The sequence below is a fragment of the Schistocerca gregaria genome, chromosome 9 (genome assembly GCF_023897955.1).
Source record: "Schistocerca gregaria isolate iqSchGreg1 chromosome 9, iqSchGreg1.2, whole genome shotgun sequence".
Lineage (NCBI taxonomy): Eukaryota > Metazoa > Arthropoda > Insecta > Orthoptera > Acrididae > Schistocerca > Schistocerca gregaria.
This window is the reverse complement of record NC_064928.1, coordinates 153,417,610-153,428,634: the sequence shown is the minus strand read 5'-3', so window position 1 is coordinate 153,428,634 and position 11,025 is coordinate 153,417,610.

Below are 11,025 nucleotides of genomic sequence, written 5' to 3'. Positions count from 1 at the left end.
CCTTAGTGGCTCACCATCACAATTTTTTGTCTTAAATATTTTTGTGACTAATGCCCTTTTGGAATATTTATTATTTTATAATTGACATATAAGTACTGCCAGTCTTTCACGATGATTCTGCACTTATACTCTGAATCATACATTTTTAGGGACAATTTTGTGACCAAGTTATAGACCATTCTTTGATTTAAATTCTGAGGAAGACACTCCTAGCAGTGTTGAAATCCGGTTAATTCCTTAAAATAGTGTGGGCTGTTTTCTTTAAATTGTTACTATTCACGGTCTCTGGACGCGCAGCCATGTACAAAATTTGGTTTATCGTTGGCGTCAGTCTGTTGTAGGATTATGGAACATGTTTTATGCTGAAGAATTATTTTTGGAAAATGAACAGCTCCTCTGTAAAAATCGACATGGATTCCTCAAACAGAGACCCTGTCGATGAGGGTGAGAGGATGAGGACAGCACAACACCGAGTCCCTGGGCACAGAAAATTCTCCGACCCAGACGAGAATCAAACCCGGGCCCAGACGATTGGCAATCCGTAACGGTGACCATTGAGCTACTGGGGGCGGACAGTATACACGGTGATTCTATAGTCACTATACATTTTGTACTGAAACAAATTTTATTGACTAATAGTTAATGGCACTGCAACTGATGTTACAATACATACATGTATGTCTAGGCACGCCCCCCCCCCCCCCCCGCGCTATTGCTCTACTGTAGACCGAAAAACAACCAAGTTGTGACTGTGGGGTTGGTCTGAGATTCTGTTATTCTGCACAACACAACAGATTGCTTCAAATAGCTCTGAGCACTATGGGACTAAACATCTGTGGTTATTAGTCCCCTAGAACTTAGAACTACTTAAACCTAACTAACCTAAGGACATCACACACATCCATGCCCGAGGCAGGATTCGAACCTGCGACCGTAGCAGTCGCGCGGTTCCGGACTGAGCACCTACAGCCGCTAGACCACCGTGGCCGGCGCAACAGATTAATCTGAGATTTACCCTGTAGCTTCTGCAAGATGCAATTTCTACTCCCACAATACTACAGAAGTCAGAAAGACGCTCCTGATGTTCTAAAGAGAAATGCCTGAAAAACTTTCAGCAATTAATATCTTCTGAAGCCATCCGCTGTAAGGAAATGACATAAAGATTCACAACATTTCTTACATAACTAATGAGATACTTGGGTACCGGATAAGTGCTAGTTAGTGTAAGAAAAGTAAGAAACTAACGAAGGTTATTATTTATTTTGCAAAAATTCTGAGAAATCACAATGGCACTTTTAGTTATGAATTGAACAAGTTATATCCTGGTTCTTTTCGGAATGTGAAGTTACCTCTCAAGGGTAGGATTCGCTAATGAAATTTCTATACAAAGTTTAAGATAGTTGTTGACTTGGCAGAGTTGCTGAGAGGTGTGCCTACTCAACTGGAATAATTATCCTTTAGAATATTGCTAGGTACGGTCGAGGCTGCCGAGTGTGAAATGCAGGGAAGTTTACTGTTGTGGAGGAAATATGGGGCTCGCAATAGCTGTAGCTCACAATACCGTAAACTGCGATGACTGCTGTCTGCGCCGCTCACTGCTGACAAGTAAGATAACTATCGTTCTATCTGGATTCACCTTCGCCAATCAGACTCTCCCTACGCCTTGATGAAGTGAAGGATTCCTATTCGCCCCCTAGTCTAACTATTGGCGTGGTACACCAGTCAGATAACCAGTCCACCACAATGCCTCTCTTTAAAAAATTCGCTCGCAGGTATTTAACTACAACTTTGTCTATTTATACAGCACAGTGTGCTCGTCAACACAGTGAACAATGTTTAGTTCAATGATGACTGTACAGAGAGTGGCCCTTCGATTCGCTTTCGGCACTCTTCCTGTGAAGAATTGAGGAGGGACTCGTTCCTTGCTTCAAGAGCAACAAAGGAACAGCTGCTCTCCACGCCACACGTGAAGGGGCATATCATTCGGTCCCTTCCATTACTCCTTCAGCTCTAGGCGTCAGAAATATCGTCTGCCAATCCGCATTGCTCTTCTAAAATGGGAGAATGACGTTTCGATTAAGGCGACCAATCCGGAAACCTGTAGCATTGGCATTTGCTGTCTCCCTCTGAAAATCTCTGAAACTGGGTACTATGTGTAAAGAATGCGTAGTCTGGCCGCTTCCACACAATGTAGCGGAATTTGCTTTTAAGCCAAACACGGGGTTGTTCCCCTCTTTCACTCGGGCCCACGCTGTCCGCTACACGGGCGGTCACCGGCCGACATAGGCTTGGTCGTCCTCTGAAGGGACCGGCGTCCCGTTGTGCGGTTTCTCTCCCGAACTAAAAGCTCCTGTGACCGTTGTGTCTGGAATGTGTGTACGCCAGCCTCTAGTATTTCGTCCACGGTGCGCTTACTTGTTATTTGCATATCGTTTACATGAATTCATTACAACATTGATTGTATCTTATCGAGTTTGGGTTCGAATGAAGCGTCTTGATGTGTGGAATATGATTGTGAGGGCGGAATATGTAAGTAATGAAGGTCAGGAGACGACGACGTCTTACAAAGTATATCTGGTGTCAGCAGCTGCTGCTCGAATCCATTGTGTTAAGTGTTCAGTGCTGCGGATCTTCACCTGGTATACCTTAGACCTGATAAACCCCCATGCAAAAAAGTCTAAGGGTGTCAAGTAAGGAGAGCGGGGTGCCAGCATCCGTGGAGAGGCATGACCAATCCATCTGCCGGGAAATGTTTGATTTAGATAATCCTGAACAAGGAAGGCAAAATGGGGTGTTGGACCATCCTGTTGAAAAACAACAGTATCTATAATCGCATCTCATAGCAACTGGGGCTCTAAAAACTGTTCCAGTATATCTAGGTATGTGGTTCCAGTAAGGTTTGTTCTGCGAAGAAGGAGGGCCCGTACACTGTTGGCGTCGTTAGTCCCCAACCACACGTTCACATTTTCTGTGTCCCGTTGCCACTCCTGCCGCACTCTTGGTTGTTCGTCTACCCAGATCCTGCAGTTGTGTCTGTTCACATGTTCACGGGAACGAAATATAGCTGCATCACTTAACAAGACATTTTGTATCAAATTATCACTTTCCACAGCTTTTAGCACGTCATGACACAGGGCTTGCCTGACAGTGTAGTCCTTCGCTTCAAGCTTACGTACGACCTGGATATAGTACGCACGTTTGTGCAGCTTGTAACGAAGAACCCTCAATACAGTGGTTTGAGCAATACCAATCTCCGTACCAAGTCTCCTGGTAGATGCGGAAGGGCTACGTGTGATCGCATCCTGCACATTTTGCACTGTGTCTGGCATTATGGCCGGCCTCCCAGGACGATCTTCATCTGCAACACTACCAGTACGCTGGAATTTATTGAGTAGGGTCTTGATAGCAAGCCTGGTGGTGCCTGTTTTCCGGAATCGACTGGCACAGTATGTAGGCACCTGTTCATACGTCATTCCTCGAAGACGAGCAGAAACAACAGCGATTCGTTCTTCTTTGGTCAGCATTCTGTCGTAGTACCTGCAAGAAACAATTATTCCGTTACTATATCACTGAAATGTACAGTGACTTACTATATCACTGAAATGTATAGTGACTTATTATATCACTAAAATTTATAGTGACTTTAGAATCACCCTGTATATAAATGACATAGTAGAAAGCGTCGGATGGTCTTTAAGACTATTCGCAAATGATTCAGTTGTTTATACCAAAGTAGCAACGCCAGAAGATAGTAAGAATTTGCAGAACGACCTGCAGAGAATTAATAAATGGTGCAGACTCTGGCAGTTGACCCTGAGCGCAAATAAAAGTAACATATTGCCCATAAATAGGGAAAAAAATCTGCTACTGTACAGCTACACTATTGGTGACAAACAGCTGGAGACAGCGTCTGCCGTAAGATATCTAGGCGTAACTATTTAGAGAAACCTTAAGCGGAATGACCATATAAAACAGATAGTGGGTAAAGCAGACACAAGACTCAGATTCATCGGAAGAATCTTAAGGAAATGTAACTCATTCGCGAAGGAAGTGGCTTATAAGGTGCTTGTTCGCCCGATTCTTGTTGATCTATCTGGGATCCCTTTCATGTACGACTGATAAAGGAGATGGAGAAGATCCAACGAATAGCAGTGCGTTTCGTCACGGGATCGTTTAACTGGCTAGAGAGCGTTACGGAGATGCTAAACAAAGTCCACTGGCAGACGTTACAAAAAGAAAGAATAATTAATTCAAGACCTTAAGCTGTCGATAGGTGTTGATATACATCAACGGGGACAGCTGAAAATGTGTGCCCCAACTGGGACTCGAGCCCGGGATCTCCTGCTTACATGGCGGACGCTCTAACCATCTGAGCCACCGAGGGCGCAGAGGTCAGCGTGACTGCAGGGATTTATCCGTTGCACGCTCCCAGTGAGACCCACATTCCCAACTTACTGTCCACTCACTACAGTCTTAGTGTCCCTGCCCGCTACATTTATTACTTGCGGAAGACAGTCTTACCGAGTCCCGTAAGAGTTCAGGAAATGTGTGTGCATCCAGCGCAGAAGAAGAAGAAAGTCAATGGCCGGTTAGCCTTAACTACACTCCTGGAAATGGAAAAAAGAACACATTGACACCGGTGTGTCAGACCCACCATACTTGCTCCCGACACTGCGAGAGGACTGTACAAGCAATGATCACACGCACGGCACAGCGGAGACACCAGGAACCGCGGTGTTGGCCGTCGAATGGCGCTAGCTGCGCAGCATTTGTGCACCGCCGCCGTCGGTGTCAGCCAGTTTGCCGTGGCATACGGAGCTCCATCGCAGTCTTTAACACTGCTAGCATGCCGCGACAACGTGGACGTGAACCGTATGTGCAGTTGACGGATTTTGAGCGAGGGCGTATAGTAGGCATGCGGGAGGCCGGGTGGACGTACCGCCGAATTGCTCAACACGTGGGGCGTGAGGTCTCCACAGTACATCGATGTTGTCGCCAGTGGTCGGCGGAGGTGCACGTGCCCGTCGACCTGGGACCGGACCGCAGCGACGCACGGATGCACGCCAAGACCGTAGGGTCCTACGCAGTGCCGTAGGGGACCGCACCGCCACTTCCCAGCAAATTAGGGACACTGTTGCTCCTGGGGTATCGGCGAACACCATTCGCAACCGTCTCCATGAAGCTGGGCTAAGGTCCCGCACACAGTTAGGCCGTCTTCCGCTCACGCCCCAACATCGTGCAGCCCGCCGCCAGTGGTGTCGCGACAGACGTGAATGGAGGGTCGAATGGAGACGTGTCGTCTTCAGCGATGAGAGTCGCTTCTGCCTTGGTGCCAATGATGGTCGTATGCGTGTTTGGCGCCGTGCAGGTGAGCGCCACAATCAGGACTGCATACGACCGAGGCACACAGGGCCAACACCTGGCATCATGGTGTGGGGAGCGATCTCCTTCACTGGCAGTACACCTCTGGTGATCGTCGAGGGTACACTGAATAGTGCACGGTACATCCAAACAGTCATCGAACCCATCGTTCTACCATTCCTAGACCGGCAAGGGAACTTGCTGTTCCAACAGGACAATGCACGTCCGTTGTATCCCGTGCCACCCAACGTGCTCTAGAAGGTGTAAGTCAACAACCCTGGCCAGCAAGATCTCCGGATCTGTCCCCCATTGAGCATGTTTGGGACTGGATGAAGCGTCGTCTCACGCGGTCTGCACGTCCAGCACGAACGCTGGTCCAACTGAGGCGCCAGGTGGAAATGGCATGGCAAGCCGTTCCACAGGACTACATCCAGCATCTCTACGATCGTCTCCATGGGAGAATAGCAGCCTGCATTGCTGCGAAAGGTGGGTATACACTGTACTAGTGCCGACATTGTGCTTGCCTGTGTCTATGTGCCTGTGGTTCTGTCAGTGTGATCATGTGATGTATCTGACCCCAGGAATGTGTCAATAAAGTTTCCCCTTCCTGGGACAATGAATTCACGGTGTTCTTATTTCAATTTCCAGGAGTGTATATGAAGATGGTATCTTTTGTTTCGGACATGTCCGTCTTCATATTACAAATGAGAAGTCGTGCATCAAGGAGAGACTTACTATTGAAATTTTGGGAGAGCACTCTTCAGGAGGATTCACACAACGTTTTACTTCCCCCCACATACATCTCGCGTATTGACCACGGGGAGAAAATCCGAGGAATCAGAGCCTGTACGTAGGATTACCGACAATTATTGTTGCCACGTACTATTCGCAACAGGGTTGGAGGGATCAGATATTGGTACCTAAAGTACCCTCCGCAACACACCGTTAGGAGGATTGCGGAATATGATGTAAATGTAGTTGTAGGTGTTGCCGCTGGTACAAACAGCTTTGACTTTCATAGTATATTCTGGATTAACACAAGGAAAATGTGGGGTGTAAAAGTTGTAGCGGGAACCAAGGTTTGAATTCAGTAAATAGTTTCAAATGGATGTGGGAACAGTACTTGCGGAGAGATGAAAAGGTTTGCTCAATACAGTCTTTGGATTGCAGATCACCACAAGCAAAATAGTACTCCACTCGGAAGTTAAATAATTTCCTGAAAATTGTCACAATGAAGCATTCATCTGTTTACTACTGGGTACGTCTCACAAAAAGTAAAAGATAAATGTCGCTAAAACGAGAGTCTGTGTGAATTGTTACCGCCTGCGAGGTAACGCTTCAATCCGCGCGTGACTTGACACGATAGACAAACTTCCGCCGATTGATTTTTCGGGACCGCTCGCCGTGTTTTCCGAGGCTTAGGCCATCAGCCCTGTGACTCGGACAGAAGTCATACAGGAGTTTGGCTGCAGGAGGAAATTGCCAGGAAGCGATGGCTGCAGCCGCCAAACTCGCGAATTTATGCAGGCGATAGCGTCGCGTCCGCTCCCAAATACACCGGCTTGCGTGTCGCCCCGTGTTACACTCGCCGTATCCACAGTATCGCTACATCCGTACTGCATCCTGCCGAAACAACGACCGGTATGACAGGCTCTCTCTTGTAACATGAACGAGGATTTCCCAGAAACAAATGGACCACATTTTTTGTTAAAAAATCTAATGTACTTAATTTTACCTGCAGATGGGAAACTTCCGCCTATTTGGTGATGGAGAACCTGATAGCCCCACGCTGTGCTGGCTCGTTTTCCTTCAGAATCATAATGTTGGAGCCACGACCCATCAACGGTGATGGTCGATTCCAGAAACCATCTCGTCAGTCAGTAAAAAGACGCAGTACATCACGGCTTGTTTTCATTCGCAAGGTCATCTGTTCGGATGTCAACAGATGTGGCACCCAACTGGCACAAACACGGGTCATACGGAGATGATCATACATAATCCTAAAGAGCCTGCCATGTGAAATTCCAAAACGCTTCACTGAGCTTACATGATGTTGTCCACTGACCCTCATGGACGATGACAGCAGCTACATTGATGTTGACTTCAGTCACTGCAGAAGCCGGAACACCAGATCCACATTGAGGAACACAGACACGTCGGCCCTCTTGGAAGTCGTCGAATCACCTAAACACTGTAGAACGTGATAGTACATCTTTGCCGTACGCTAGCTGCACCTTTTCGTAAAGTTTCAGGAACTGTACGGTTTGAACGAACACGGAAATTTATTGCATCACACGTCACTTCCATTGCCTGATTTGCAGACTGCAAAGAGCGTCTGCAAAACAGAGCATTACTACCAACCTTCTGATACAAGATCTTACAAGACATTACGGATAAAAACCCGCTATTTTCAAATATTCGTGATGCTGATGGGAAACTATCAATCTATCCAATCTATCACGGAAGCCGCAAAAAAAAGAGGTCAAACCTGTCCTCATAGATACTTGTGTAAGGTTTAAGTTGTTAAGCACCATGACTAACTTCGTTGGAAAAGGCTGAAATGGTAAAAGAATTAATATTCATAACAAGTGAGTTCTGTCTAAAATGGGTGTGGAGTTGCAGCTCTTTGAGCGTGCCGACCAAAGAACCTCATTCATGATTCCTTGCCTAACAGCGACACTAAAAAACAAAGTAAATTACCTTTCGAGTCACCATGCACATGACTCTCTTACATCTAATGTTTGAGATTTACGAACAAGAATAAAATGTCACAAAACTAATGAAAAAATTTGTGTGTGCTTAGTTCGGGGCCTCGCCGATCGTGACATCATGTGCATGAAGTATTCCGTATTAATATGTAAATTAATTATCATTACCTGTTATGCAATGGTGAGACACAGTATTTTTTTTTTTTTTTTTTTTTTTGGGTCATCAGTCTACTGACTGGTTTGATGCGGCCCGCCACGAATTCCTTTCCTGTGCTAACCTCTTCATCTCAGAGTAGCACATCAACCTATGTCCTCAATTATTTGCTTGACTTATTCCAATCTCTGTCTTCATCTACAGTTTTTGCCCTCTACAGCTCCCTCTAGTACCATGGAAGTCATTCCCTCATGTCTTAGCAGATGTCCCATCATCTTGTCCCTTCTCCTTATCAGTGTTTTCCGCATATTCCTTTCCTCTCCGATTCTGCTTAGAACCTCCTCTTTCCTTACCTTATCAGTCTACCTAATTTTCAATATTCGTCTATAGCACCACATCTCAAATGCTTCGATTCTCTTCTGTTCTGGTTTTCCCACAGTCCATGTTTCACTACCATACAATGCTGTACTCCAGACGTACATCCTCAGAAATTTCTTCCTCAAATTAAAGCCGGTATTTGATATTAGTAGACTTCTCTTGACCAGAAATGCCTTTTTTGCCATAGCGAGTCTGCTTTTGATGTCCTCCTTGCTCCGTCCGTCATTGGTTATTTTACTGCCTAGGTAGCAGAATTCCTTAACTTCATTGACTTCCTGACCATCGATCCTGATGTTACGTTTCTCGCTGTTCTCATTTCTACTACTTCTCGTTACCTTCGTCTTTCTCCGATTTACTCTCAAACCATATTGTGTACTCATTAGACTGTTCATTCCTTTCAGCAGATCATTTAATTCTTCTTCACTTTCACTCAAGATAGCAATGTCATCAGCGAATCCTATCATTGATATCCTTTCACCTTGTATTTTAATTCCACTCCTGAACCTTTCTTTTATTTCCATCATTGCTTCCTTGATGTACAGATTGAAGAGTAGGGGCGAAAGGCTACAGCCTTGTCTTACTCCTTTCTTAATACGAGCATTTCGTTCTTGATCGTCCACTCTTATTATTCCTTCTTGGTTGTTGTACATATATGACCCGTCTCTCCCTATAGCTTACCCCTACTTTTTTCAGAATCTTGAACAGTTTGCACCATTTTATATTATCGAACGCTTTTTCCAGGTCGACAAATCCTATAAACGTGCCTTGATTTTTATTTAGCCTTGCTTCCATTATTAGCCGTAACGTCAGAATTGCCTCCCTCGTGCCTTTACTTTTCCTAAAGCCAAACTGATCGTCACCTAGCGCTTTCTCAATTTTCTTTTCCATTCTTCTGTATATTATTCTTATAAGCAGCTTCGATGCATGAGCTGTTAAGCTGATTGTGCGATAATTTTCGCACTTGTCAGCTCTTGCCGTGTTCGGAATTGTGTGGATGATGCTTTTCCGAAAGTCAGATAGTATGTCGCCAGACTCATATTCTACACACCAACGTGAATAGTCGTTTTGTTGCCACTTCCCCTAATGATTTTAGAAATTCTGATTGAATGTTGTCTATCCCTTCTGCCTTATTTGACCGTAAGTCCTCCAAAGCTCTTTTAAATTCGGATTCTAATACTGGATCCCCTATCTCTTCTAAATCGACTCCTGTTTCTTCTTCTATCACATCAGACAAATTTTCGCCCGCATAGAGGCTTTCAGTGCATTCTTTCCACCTATCTGCTCTCTTCTCTGCATTTAACAGTGGAATTCCCGTTGCACTCTTAATGTTACCACCGTTGCTTTTAATGTCACCAAAGGTTGTTTTAACTTTCCTGTATGCTGAGTCTGTCCTTCCGACAATCATATCTTTTTCGATGTCTTCACATTTTTGGTGCAGCCATTTCGTCTTAACTTCCCTGCACTTCCTATTTATTTCATTCCTCAGCGACTTGTATTTCTGTATTCCTGATTTTCCCGGAACATGCCGGCCGCGGCGATCTCGCGGTTCTAGGCGCGCAGTCCGGAACCGTGCGACTGTTACGGTCGCAGGTTCGAATCCTGCCTCGGGCATGGATGTGTGTGATGTCCTTGTGTTAGTTAGGTTTAAGTAGTTCTAATTTCTAGGGGACTGATGACCACAGATGTTAAGTCCCATAGTGCTCATAGCCATTTGAACCATTTTTGAATCAAATGAATTTATGTTTAGACCCCAAGTGTAACGTGTCATACACAATCGCAATGACGTACAAGGTCTTCAAACAGCATCAGTTGTCAAGCATGCACACCAGCATGTGCAACCAACAGAGTAGTACGCAGCTAGGCCAAAATTGACCTGGGTCTGTACCTTGGTAGCCGTAACAAGCCCAACTTGGGGCCTAGAGATGACGCCATTGGGTGTCGAAACTGGTAGCATGGTTAAAAAGAATAAACGACCTTAGGTTCCAATACAGCTGTTGCTTTTGTTATCATTTCTCAGGCACTGTTGTAACTGATCCTTCATCTCCTGGATGAGATGCTTCGGGTTCGATTCCCGACGGGGTCAGGCATTTTCTCTGCCTGTTTATGGCTGGGTGTTGTGTGTTGTCTTTAGGTTAATTAGGTTCAAGTAGTTCTAAGTTCTAGGGGACTGATGACCACAGCAGTTGAGTCCATAGTGCTCAGAGCCATTTGAACCGGAACATGTTTGTACTTCCTCCTTAGCGTTCTTATTCTTTTCCGTTCAGTTATGCTTCTCTCTCCTCTCTTAGCATTCATATTCTTTTCCGTTCAGTTATGCTTGTCTCTCCTTTACTATATATTTTCCTGGATGTTAACATTTATGTGGTCTTTAACCGATTAATGGTCAGCTCTATCTCCACACCATATCTTTCTACTTTTTCAAGC